The sequence below is a fragment of the Helianthus annuus genome, chromosome 1 (assembly GCF_002127325.2).
Source record: "Helianthus annuus cultivar XRQ/B chromosome 1, HanXRQr2.0-SUNRISE, whole genome shotgun sequence".
In the NCBI taxonomy this organism is placed as follows: domain Eukaryota; kingdom Viridiplantae; phylum Streptophyta; class Magnoliopsida; order Asterales; family Asteraceae; genus Helianthus; species Helianthus annuus.
The window spans coordinates 134,572,790-134,586,565 of NC_035433.2; the positions used below are offsets into that span (position 1 = coordinate 134,572,790).

Consider the following 13,776-nt stretch of genomic DNA (forward strand, 5'->3'; position numbering starts at 1 on the left):
TGCATCTTATCAAATACTTCAAGACCTTACCCTCTTGCGATATAATCATATAAAGATATAATAATTTGAATTATTAGAAATGGTTTCAGGGCTTTTATCGGCTTTAAACGCGGGCCTTAGCTATTAAAGAATCATTAGACCATTTGCTGAATTTGCTCTAGAATGGTTTGTTTCGCTCATAACTTCATTGTGTCATTTCAATGTATTAGCCGATTCAATTGTCTTGCTTTTAGTGGTTTTTTATGGTTTCACTTCGATATGCCCTAATTTCATCGCTAGGGTTCTTACTTCACAGGTTATACTGTTATTTTCCTCATAATATGTTCACATTACCTAATATATTTAGTCAGACATTTGATTTTAATGGTCACTACTAATTTCCATGTCAAACTTTGTATGAGATTTTGGTAATAAGAGGTTAAAAATTGTAGGTAATAAGTATGAGATTCTCGTAAAAAAAAGTGTAGGGAAATTGATTGATCATGAAATTCCTTAATATGGATCTTCATCTATTTTATTTTTAATCTGTGTTTAGTTAAATGATTGTGGGCAAATTGAGCTTTAACGAGACGATTTTATTGTTTTAACAGGTTTGTCTATATCTCCTTTCTATATAGAGGGGTATTAATTCATTTGAAAAACAAATAGACAGAAGTCGGTGTATGTTAATATTTTGTATTAAGACTAACTGATTAATTTGGTTAACCGAATCTGATTTTAGGTTTGGAATTGAGCAAGAGTACACTTTGCTTCAACCAGATGTAAAGTGGCCTTTGGGATGGCCTGTTGGAGGCTACCCTGGTCCACAGGTACTATTCAACATTTTTAATCAAATTTGACACACCACTTATACATATAAAGTTTAAAATATTTTAGACAAGAAGCTTCGGTTTTGATCCGAACCCATTTTGACATGCCCATTTTGCCACATATAGAAACAACAGTTGTTATTTTAATTAACTTATATATATATTTTTAAAACTACAGGGTCTATACTACTGTGGTGCTGGAGCGGATAAGTCATTTGGAAGAGACATATCAGATGCACATTACAAGGCTAGTTTTTATATGCCGGAATTAACATCAGTGGAACCAACGAAGAAGTTATGCCTGGACAGGTTTTTTCCTACTCATTCTCTGTATTTATTAACTAATTATTATGATATCATATACAGATATATCATATCAGCAATAATTATTTACAGTGGGAATTTCAAGTTGGTCCAAGTGTGGGAATTGAAGCTCGAGACCATATCTGGTGTGCTAGATACCTCCTTGAGGTAATTTATTTAAATCATTGTTATTCTAAACTATGCAATATTTCCTTAAACATTTTCTTTCAATCAGTATATATAAGCTAAGCTTATTTCTTGCGTACTTACTGTTTTTTACAGGGAATTACCGAGCAAGCCGGTGTTGTCCTGACACTTGACCCTAAGCCCATTGAGGTAATGTAATAGAATTATTTATTTGCGCTTTTAGTTTGTAATAGAAATATTTAACTCGATAAATAATCTGGTTTGCATTGACAAGGAGACTGGAATGGAGCAGGATGCCACACTAACTGCAGGTACTTAGTCATTACTTATTAGTACACGGATGGTCCTGTGGTTTACCAAAATTTTGGATTTGGTCCCTAGCTTCCAAAGGTACACGGTGGTCCCCGTCGTTTGCAGTTTGTAACACATTTAGTCCATAGCCAACAAATCTAAAGGTTTTAGCATGTCCAAGTTAGGGACTAAATGCGTTACAAAGTGCAACCCATAGGGACCATCATTACCATAGCGCCAGTGTAGTTTTTGGATTTTTTTTATTTTGACCATAGCTTTTCCTTTTTGTTTTGCCCAATCTACTACTTCTAATAAAGCAAAACAAACTTATGCCACATGTCACTAACTTAAGCTACTCATTGCCACATGGCAATGTGATATTCCTACTCGATTGATTTTGAGCGGCAACTGTTTTACTCTCTTTTCCCTCACACGCTCCTATTCTTTCATCTGCTTACCTTCAAACCCTAACGTTGTGTTTCCGAGTTAAGTTAAGGGGAGAAAAGAAATGATTCTCTTATTTTCTTTTCTCTTCTCTCCGTTTCTTTCCAAATTGGAAAGATTAAATTTAGTCAAAAAACCTCTCATTTTCTCTTCCTTTCTCTCTTTTAATAAAACTCTGGAACACAACTAAAAATTCTTTACTTCCAAATCTTTTCTTTTCTCTCATTTAATGAAACTCAGGAACACAGTGTAATAGTCATCTACTCTATGGCGACTTTTCAGAAAACCCTAAATCTCATCCCGTCGCTTTTTCTTCTCCTCAGAAACCATGTTGCTCACTCCCTCAACCTAAACCTAAATCGACTTCATCTTCTCTGATTTGACCTTTTCAGAAGACAATATAGGAAAAGCCAACAACCCAACTGTGTTTCTCATCCGTCTGCCGACTGATTCTTCTCACCGACAACTTTGACACAGGTAATTTGATCTTTCTCCTCACTTGAACCAGATTTCAGTTTTAGGGTATAAAGAATGTAGGCATTGATCATGAAATCGACCACTGATATCTCTCTCTTTCTCAAAATCAACCAGAAAACCAAAGGAAAAAGGGCAGATAATGGCTGTTGCACAAGGGAGGTTTATTCATAAGTCGATGGGAGAGGCGTCGGCGGCTAGGGTTGGGAATTATCTGCCGATAACTCATGGACATTTCAATTTGCTTGCGTCACTTTCCGGTCCCCCGCCACAATCTTCGAACAACAAAGATGATGATAACCACTGAATTGTTCTTTAACCGGTATTGCTTGCTATCGATATGTATATCTATATATAAATATGCATGATGTTTGTGTGGAAGATTTGTGAAGGCTAGGGTTTAGGTGTGATTTTAGGGTTTCTGCAATTTGTTAAATTGAAATTGAATTAAAATCAAGGTATGTTAGGTTATAGAGTTGTTTTTGGTCACCGCTTTTTAGGGTTGGTTAATTATATCCATTTTTTTCTAGCGTATAATGTGGTTCATATCGAAGGAAGAAATCTGAAATGTGAAATCTACAGAGGGAAGCTAGCTTAATGGTTTTGTTTGAATCCAGGAAGTATGATATGAAACTGCAGGTGTTAGGGGGGGGGGGGTTTACAATCAATTTGTGATCTCTATTCTCATTGTTAGATTAATTAGAGTTTAAGGTTTCTCTTGATAAAATACGAGAAGAAAGTTTCTCGAAGAATGATGTGTTTTGCAACACTATTAAAGAAGCATTCGAGTATCTAATCAATGTACGTCAGGTACCGTTTTTGTTATGATTTAGGAACTAAAATTTACAATTAAATGTGTTAGTGTAACTAACTGTAACCCCCGTCAAAATCGACCCGTTTCAAAATCCAACCCGTTTTGAAAATCCGAATCCTAACCTTTAAACCTTAGAATTTTCGCGAAATAAATAATCGTTGAAAGGTTTTATCGTTAATTTAATTCGTTATAAATATGGGTATTTATTTATTTATTGTTTAACTAATTAAATTAATTAATTTTACAATTTAAAAGTTTTATTCTTTTTATAAAAATAATAATCTAGTTAGTCTCGTTAAAGTTTCAAAGTTAGTTTAAATCAACCTAGTTAGTAACCAAGTTAATCATCTAGTTATTTGGTCTTTAACGTTAAAGGGCATAAGTACAATTAATTAAAAATAAAATAAATAATAATAATAATAAATAAATAAAGCACATCTGTTACATTGGTTTATTGGGTAAACTTGACAAATGAATGAATGGTCCAGGAGGTCGTGGGTTCGAACCCGACTTCCATGTATTCTCTTTTTAGTTGTTTATTAAAAATCAGTTTTTCAAAAGGTAGGTCTTAACGTAATCAGTTATTATTTGTTGACAAATTCTTTTCAAACTATTAGGAAAATTAGCAAATATGAATAGTTAATTTACAAGCAAATATCCCTTGCCCATTTATAATAAAAGCCAAAAATAATGAGCAATTCATAATAAAACAAATATCCTTTTTTATTTATAAATTTAGATAAATCATCTAAATAATTAATTCATCTAATTTATAAATAATAATGAGATCGTGATCATTCTAGGATAATCGCTTTGCTCGTTCTCTTGGATTGTTTCAAATCCTTACTCGTGCGTCCTTACAAGAAGCGCAACGCAATCAATGTGAGTATACTCGATCCCATTTTCGTTTTAAACACATTTGGGTGCAACATGTATTCCATATTCAAATTGCACAACACTTGAGTCTTGTTTTAATCACACTCTATCCACATTTAAACATGAAACAATTTGATGCTTGTTAATCTCTTATGCTATGCAAGTTAAACGTGTTAATCTCAATGCCCTTGAGTCTTGGGGTATTGCGATGTTGAACGATATGTGAACGATGTTGAACGATATGTGAACGATGTGTGAACGATATGTGAACGATGTTGAACGATGTTGAACGATGTTGAACGATATGTGAACGATATATGAACGATATGTGAACGATATGTGAACGATGTTGAACGAGATTGAACGATGTTGAACGATATTGAATGACATAGTAGTAACATGTATCATTTTGTTCATGTTGGATATGAGCACATTTAAACATTTTATTCTACTATGCTATGTATCAAACTTGTATACTCGCCAACATATTTTTGTTGATGTTATTTTAATACATGTTGCAGGTTGATAGTCAAGATGAAGAAATCAAGTTAGGATGGTCTAGATACCCATTTTAATAATAAACCATGTTTGTTGCTATTTGTCTTTATTTGAAACAATGTATTTGAATTTAGTCATTTATGAAATTTGATTTAATCAATATTGTCACAATTAGTGTTATGTTGTTTTGAGCAATTTGTTCGTCTCATCCCGATGTTTCCGCCATCGGTTGGGGTGTGACAGATTGGTATCAGAGCCATAACTATAGGGAATTAGGTAGGATTGCCTTACTTAACCCTAGTCTATTGTAGGAGTACTCTGATACCAGATTGGTATCAGAGCCATAACTATAGGGAATTAGGAATGCCTTGCCTAGTCTATAGTTTAGGAGCTTTCTCACTATGTGTTGCTTAAAACAACTTCCTTTCTATCTTCACTTGCTTCTCTCTACTTTCTTTTGGACTTCTAAATTATACATGCCTTTCCTAAGGCTAACACAATACACACTTGGAGACTTTGAAGACACTCTTACAACACAATCGAAATGATTAATCAAGATAGGGGTGATTCCCACACTTGGTGATGATTTTCACTCAGCTATACTTTGATTTTTGCACGAAATCTACCCTCAAGTTAGGAGTGATATCCAAACCTTGATGGGAGTTTTCCATTTCATATTCTAGTGGACCCTTATCTTTTGATAAGTACCAACCACATTAGGGTACGATGTTATCAAGTTAGAGGTGATACTCGCATCTTGTTTAACTAGTCCCACTCCTCGATTTTCGCTCTCGCCAAAGTTTCGATTTTCCCAATCGATTAAGGACGTGTAGTAACTGGAAGGACAAATATCGTTAGTCGCTCCTCGATGAGAGTATTTGTCTATTAGGCCAAATCACGTTTCCTTAATTTGAAAAGGATTTCGATTTACTTTGGAAGTGTCGTATGTTACGTTCCGTGACAATCCATGTTTTACGATGAATCTCTTTTATGTTATCTCAATTATTATGTGTTTTACGTTTGAGTGTCTCATTCATTTCTAGCTAGGAGACACATTTCGCACTATTGTCGCAACCTAAAACAATTATTGTTACTCTCTCGTGCACATATTAAATTTATTATGCTTCCATCATACATGTTACTCTATGTAAAAGTTCATGTCACTTTATTCATGTTATCCTATGTGAAACTATTTGAAACATTATATGCTATGTGAAACTATTTGAAACATTCTATGCTATGTGACACATTCATGAAAACAATTTCATAAAATAAAACATTGGGATCAAAACTCATCTATTCCTTCTTTTGAATCTTTAGAAGTCTTTCTCTTAGATTTCGAGGACGAAATCTCCTAAAGTAGGGGAGACTGTAACCCCCGTCAAAATCGACCCGTTTCAAAATCCAACCCGTTTTGAAAATCCGAATCCTAACCTTTAAACCTTAGAATTTTCGCGAAATAAATAATCGTTGAAAGGTTTTATCGTTAATTTAATTCGTTATAAATATGGGTATTTATTTATTTATTTATTGTTTAACTAATTAAATTAATTAATTTTACAATTTAAAAGTTTTATTCTTTTTATAAAAATAATAATCTAGTTAGTCTCGTTAAAGTTTCAAAGTTAGTTTAAATCAACCTAGTTAGTAACCAAGTTAATCATCTAGTTATTTGGTCTTTAACGTTAAAGGGCATAAGTACAATTAATTAAAAAATAAAATAAATAATAATAATAATAAATAAATAAAGCACATCTGTTACATTGGTTTATTGGGTAAACTTGACAAATGAATGAATGGTCCAGGAGGTCGTGGGTTCGAACCCGACTTCCATGTATTCTCTTTTTAGTTGTTTATTAAAAATCAGTTTTTCAAAAGGTAGGTCTTAACGTAATCAGTTATTATGTGTTGACAAATTCTTTTCAAACTATTAGGAAAATTAGCAAATATGAATAGTTAATTTACAAGCAAATATCCCTTGCCCATTTATAATAAAAGCCAAAAATAATGAGCAATTCATAATAAAACAAATATCCTTTTTTTATTTATAAATTTAGATAAATCATCTAAATAATTAATTCATCTAATTTATAAATAATAATGAGATCGTGATCATTCTAGGATAATCGCTTTGCTCGTTCTCTTGGATTGTTTCAAATCCTTACTCGTGCGTCCTTACAAGAAGCGCAACGCAATCAATGTGAGTATACTCGATCCCATTTTCGTTTTAAACACATTTGGGTGCAACATGTATTCCATATTCAAATTACACAACACTTGAGTCTTGTTTTAATCACACTCTATCCACATTTAAACATGAAACAATTTGATGCTTGTTAATCTCTTATGCTATGCAAGTTGAACGTGTTAATCTCAATGCCCTTGAGTCTTGGGGTATTGCGATGTTGAACGATATGTGAACGATGTTGAACGATATGTGAACGATGTGTGAACGATATGTGAACGATGTTGAACGATGTTGAACGATGTTGAACGATATGTGAACGATATGTGAACGATATGTGAACGATGTTGAACGAGATTGAACGATGTTGAACGAGATTGAATGACATAGTAGTAACATGTATCATTTTGTTCATGTTGGATATGAGCACATTTAAACATTTTATTCTACTATGTTATGTATCAAACTTGTATACTCGCCAACATATTTTTGTTGATGTTATTTTAATACATGTTGCAGGTTCATAGTCAAGATGAAGAAATCAAGTTAGGATGGTCTAGATACCCATTTTAATAATAAACCATGTTTGTTGCTATTTGTCTTTATTTGAAACAATGTATTTGAATTTAGTCATTTATGAAATTTGATTTAATCAATATTGTCACAATTAGTGTTATGTTGTTTTGAGCAATTTGTTCGTCTCATCCCGATGTTTCCGCCATCGGTTGGGGTGTGACAAATTGGTATCAGAGCCATAACTATAGGGAATTAGGTAGGATTGCCTTACTTAACCCTAGTCTATTGTAGGAGTACTCTGATACCAGATTGGTATCAGAGCCATAACTATAGGGAATTAGGAATGCCTTGCCTAGTCTATAGTTTAGGAGCTTTCTCACTATGTGTTGCTTAAAACAACTTCCTTTCTATCTTCACTTGCTTCTCTCTACTTTCTTTTGGACTTCTAAATTATACATGCCTTTCCTAAGGCTAACACAATACACACTTGGAGACTTTGAAGACACTCTTACAACACAATCGAAATGATTCATCAAGATAGGGGTGATTCCCACACTTGGTGATGATTTTCACTCAGCTATACTTTGATTTTTGCACGAAATCTACCCTCAAGTTAGGAGTGATATCCAAACCTTGATGGGAGTTTTCCATTTCATATTCTAGTGGACCCTTATCTTTTGATAAGTACCAACCACATTAGGGTACGATGTTATCAAGTTAGAGGTGATACTCGCATCTTGTTTAACTAGTCCCACTCCTCGATTTTCGCTCTCGCTAAAGTTTCGATTTTCCCAATCGATTAAGGACGTGTAGTAACTGGAAGGACAAATATCGTTAGTCGCTCCTCGATGAGAGTATTTGTCTATTAGGCCAAATCACGTTTCCTTAATTTGAAAAGGATTTCGATTTACTTTGGAAGTGTCGTATGTTACGTTCCGTGACAATCCATGTTTTACGATGAATCTCTTTTATGTTATCTCAATTATTATGTGTTTTACGTTTGAGTGTCTCATTCATTTCTAGCTAGGAGACACATTTCGCACTATTGTCGCAACCTAAAACAATTATTGTTACTCTCTCGTGCACATATTAAATTTATTATGCTTTCATCATACATGTTACTCTATGTAAAAATTCATGTCACTTTATTCATGTTATCCTATGTGAAACTATTTGGAACATTATATGCTATGTGAAACTATTTGAAACATTCTATGCTATGTGACACATTCATGAAAACAATTTCATAAAATAAAACATTGGGATCAAAACTCATCTATTCCTTCTTTTGAATCTTTAGAAGTCTTTCTCTTAGATTTCGAGGACGAAATCTCCTAAAGTAGGGGAGACTGTAACCCCCGTCAAAATCGACCCGTTTCAAAATCCAACCCGTTTTGAAAATCCGAATCCTAACCTTTAAACCTTAGAATTTTCGCGAAATAAATAATCGTTGAAAGGTTTTATCGTTAATTTAATTCGTTATAAATATGGGTATTTATTTATTTATTGTTTAACTAATTAAATTAATTAATTTTACAATTTAAAAGTTTTATTCTTTTTATAAAAATAATAATCTAGTTAGTCTCGTTAAAGTTTCAAAGTTAGTTTAAATCAACCTAGTTAGTAACCAAGTTAATCATCTAGTTATTTGGTCTTTAACGTTAAAGGGCATAAGTACAATTAATTAAAAAAAAATAAATAATAATAATAATAATAAATAAATAAAGCACATTTGTTACATTGGTTTATTGGGTAAACTTGACAAATGAATGAATGGTCCAGGAGGTCGTGGGTTCGAACCCGACTTCCATGTATTCTCTTTTTAGTTGTTTATTAAAAATCAGTTTTTCAAAAGGTAGGTCTTAACGTAATCAGTTATTATTTGTTGACAAATTCTTTTCAAACTATTAGGAAAATTAGCAAATATGAATAGTTAATTTACAAGCAAATATCCCTTGCCCATTTATAATAAAAGCCAAAAATAATGAGCAATTCATAATAAAACAAATATCCTTTTTTTGGGTAAGGATAGTGTAAAAAGGGCCTAAAGTGTGAGAAGTGTAAGAAGTGTATTATAACACTATATATAATACTATATAACACCATATAAACACCGTATAACAATATGTAACACCATATAATACCATATAACACTATGTAACACCATATATCATTATATAACAAATATAACACTATACATCTATCATAGACATGCTATCAGACAACCTATAGTGTTATATTTGTTATATAATGATATATAGTATTACAAAGTGTTATATGGTATTATATGGTGTTATATATTGTTATACGGTGTTTATATGGTGTTATATAGTGTTATATATAGTGTTATAATACACTTCTCACACTTCTCACACTTTGGGCACTTTTTACAGGATCCTCTACCTCCTTTTTTTATTTATAAATTTAGATAAATCATCTAAATAATTAATTCATCTAATTTATAAATAATAATGAGATCGTGATCATTCTAGGATAATCGCTTTGCTCGTTCTCTTGGATTGTTTCAAATCCTTACTCGTGCGTCCTTACAAGAAGCGCAACGCAATCAATGTGAGTATACTCGATCCCATTTTCGTTTTAAACACATTTGGGTGCAACATGTATTCCATATTCAAATTACACAACACTTGAGTCTTGTTTTAATCACACTCTATCCACATTTAAACATGAAACAATTTGATGCTTGTTAATCTCTTATGCTATGCAAGTTGAACGTGTTAATCTCAATGCCCTTGAGTCTTGGGGTATTGCGATGTTGAACGATATGTGAACGATGTTGAACGATATGTGAACGATGTGTGAACGATATGTGAACGATGTTGAACGATGTTGAACGATATGTGAACGATATGTGAACGATATGTGAACGATGTTGAACGAGAGTGAACGATGTTGAACGATATTGAATGACATAGTAGTAACATGTATCATTTTGTTCATGTTGGATATGAGCACATTTAAACATTTTATTCTACTATGCTATGTATCAAACTTGTATACTCGCCAACATATTTTTGTTGATGTTATTTTAATACATGTTGCAGGTTGATAGTCAAGATGAAGAAATCAAGTTAGGATGGTCTAGATAACCATTTTAATAATAAACCATGTTTGTTGCTATTTGTCTTTATTTGAAACAATGTATTTGAATTTAGTCATTTATGAAATTTGATTTAATCAATATTGTCACAATTAGTGTTATGTTGTTTTGAGCAATTTGTTCGTCTCATCCCGATGTTTCCGCCATCGGTTGGGGTGTGACACTAACAGAGTATTATTATATGTTATCTTCAGAACCGCCCTGCTGAACTGGTTGCAAAGTTTTTGGACGAGAAACTACGTGCTAGAAATAAGGGTACATCTAAGGAAGAATTGGAGGGCACTCTTGATAAAGTTTTGGTTTTGTTCATATTCATACAGGTACCTGTAAAATAATAGTATTTTTTAAAGATACTTGCTCCTTTTATATTCGCTTAAAAATTTAATCTATTTTTTATGTATAATTTTGTGATATAGGGTAAAGATGTGCTTGAAGCATTCTACACAAAGGATCTTGCGACAAGGCTTCTTTTTGGGAAGAATGCATCTATTGATGCTGAAAAGTCGATGATCTCAAAGGTTTGAAGTCTTTACGTTTTTTTTAGAGTTAATTACACAAATAGGTCCTGTGGTTTATACCTAATTTCGCCTTTGGGTACTAACTTTATTTTTTAACAGATTTAGGTTCTATGGTTTCAATTTTGTAACACCTTTGGGTACTAACACCAAAATTAGTTAATTAATGACTAAAATACCCTTGCATTTTTTTAAGTTTATCAATGTAACACATTTGGGTACTAACACCTAATTTTATTTAAGTTTAAATCAATTTTACAAAATATATTTATTTTTTATATTTTCATCTTTTTATTATATCTCTTAATTAACATAAAGTCTATTTATTTTTTTATTTTCATATTTTTATTAAATTTCTTATTTAACATAAAATCTACTTGTTACACCAGCATTTTTTTAAATAGATTTTTAAAATAAAATCTACTAGCTATATAGTTTTACGTAAATCAAATTTCTTACTAGTTTTAAATAATGTAAACCTTACTTGTTTTCAATTTTGGATATATATGATTGATAATAATAATAATAATAATAAATATCTTTCATGTAAAAAAAAATTAAGCCATTTTTAACTTGTTTTTTTGTTCATTTACATTTTACTATTTTAGAAAGATATTTAATTTACATAAAATCTACTAGTTGCACTACTAAAATCTACTAGCTATATAGTTTTATGTAATTAAATATCTTTTTTACAAAAAACGAGTTAAAAAAAGGCTTAAATTTTTTTAGTTTTATCTAAAATACCTAGCTATATAGTTTCATGTAAAATATATAGCTATATAATTTTATGTGAATTAAATATCTTTCTAAAATAGTAAAATGTAAATGAAAAAAAAAAACGAGTTAAAAAAAGGCTTAAATTTTTTTACATGAAAGATATTTATTATTATCAATCATTTCAATCCAAAATTGAAAACGAGTAAGGTTTACATTATTTAAAATGAGTAAGAAATTTAATTTACATAAAACTTTATAGCTAGTAGATTTTATTTTAAAAAAAATACTGGTGTAACAAATAGATTTTATGTTAAATAAGAAATTTAATAAAAATATGAAAAAAAAATAAATAGAGTTTATGTTAATTAAGAGATATAATAAAAAGATGAAAATAAAAAAAATAAATAGATTTTGTAAAATTGATTTAAACTTAAATAAAATTAAGTGTTAGTACCCAAATGTGTTACATTGATAAACTTAAAAAAATGCAAGGGTATTTTAGTCATTAATTAACTAATTTTGGTGTTAGTACCCAAAGGTGTTACAAAATTGAAACCATAGAACCTAAACCTGTTAAAAAATAAAGTTAGTACCCAAAGACGAAATTAAGTATAAACCACAGGACCCATTTGTGTAATTAACTCTTTTTTTTATTCGGTGTTAAGTAAGTATACTTTCTGATTATTAACTATTTGATCTTGTTTTCAGTTAAAACCGAATGTGGTAGCCAGTTTACCAACAAGCTTGAAGGAATTTTTAAGGTATGTATGATACTACTTATCCACACGTTTACTTTATTTTATTCATATTACAGGGAATTTTGAGCGTTTTATAAATATTGCTGATTTGTTTTCATCGTTATTTCTTTAGGATATTGAGTTATCGAAGGAGATTAATGTCACACCCCCAAAATCCACCTGCGGATAACACCCGCTTCGAGGGCGTGACTGACCAGGATCCAGCCACCAATTATACTGAGCATTTAATTAATAGTAGAAATATTTAAAATCCGAAGTAATTAACAACGTTAGAGTTTAGATTCGGTAATTAGTTTAACAAAACAGCGGAAGCATAAACCAAAATAGTTTTAAAGACAGTTCATTGATCAAAACAGTTATCCCAACACACGGGTTTGACGAACACTACACTTCCCCAAGTAGCAGCTCCTGAATCATTGGTTACCTGCAAAGCATGCAGTAAGGAGTCAACAATAATGCTGAGTGAGTTCACTAGTTGTCCAGTTTTAATTACCAAAAACTTGTTTCACCGGTTAATTTATCCGTTTATACATGCCCTGGGGAGCTACCCCAAAAGTTAGCGACTAAACTGTTTTTCCAATACCGAACACTAGGTAACCGTTGCGTATCCGCAGGATGCCCCGATGTCAATGTTCTATCATCATTGACGGATTTCTGAGTCTATTAGTTCACGCCCGTCCCAAACCAGGGCACGGTGTGAGGCTGGTAAACACCTAAATAGCGCTATCAACTAATAACCCGCTCGCCTAACCCGGCGACTAATCGGTATTTGTAGTAGGGACTTGAGTGATAGAGTTTCGTTTAGTGCCGTTAGTTGCAATCCGTATAAACTGTAATTAACCAAAAGGTTTCCCAATACCCGGGAAGGAAAAGTAAGTTTTGTTCCCAATAACTAGGGAAGGTATGTAAATGGTATCCCCTTTTACCAGGGGGTAGGATTGTCCAAAAGGTTTCCCAATATCAGGGAAGGAAAAGTAAGTTTTGTTCCCAATAACCAGGGAAAGTATGTAAATGGTATCCCCTTTTACCAGGGGATAGGGTTGTTGGTCTCGTGTCCCAAACCACCGGGACGCATGCTTTTAAGTTGTGAACTCACCTTGGGTTGCTCGGTAGGTTTAGGTTACTTGTCAATCACGTTGGTCACCACGTCCTAACATGGTTACCGGTATAGGTCAGGTTCGGTATACAAGTATTCACGTAAAACTTACACATAACTAACATGTATCAAGCATATAAGTAAACAGTGGGTTAATGGGCCGGCCTAAATAATTAAGCAGTCAACAGCAACACATAGTTCATTTAACA

The 13,776-nt window shown here is 32.2% G+C and overlaps 2 long non-coding RNA genes across 3 annotated transcripts; both read left to right on the forward strand.

Annotated features, from left to right (window-relative positions):
* The first annotated feature begins 466 nt into the window (after nucleotides 1–466).
* Nucleotides 467–1,066, forward strand: LOC110931916. Its single transcript, XR_004861856.1, has 3 exons — nucleotides 467–590; nucleotides 722–809; nucleotides 988–1,066. It is a non-coding gene; the product is annotated as an uncharacterized LOC110931916 (long non-coding RNA).
* A 1,184-nt stretch (nucleotides 1,067–2,250) lies between these two features.
* On the forward strand, nucleotides 2,251–12,611 carry LOC110879151. Of its 2 annotated transcripts, XR_004861857.1 has the most exons (7): nucleotides 2,251–2,471; nucleotides 2,586–2,926; nucleotides 2,999–3,278; nucleotides 10,673–10,798; nucleotides 10,895–10,996; nucleotides 12,422–12,474; nucleotides 12,584–12,611. It is a non-coding gene; the product is annotated as an uncharacterized LOC110879151 (long non-coding RNA). The 2 variants fall into 2 exon arrangements; XR_002558511.1 differs by having other exon boundaries at nucleotides 2,586–3,278.
* Nucleotides 12,612–13,776: the final 1,165 nt, after the last annotated feature.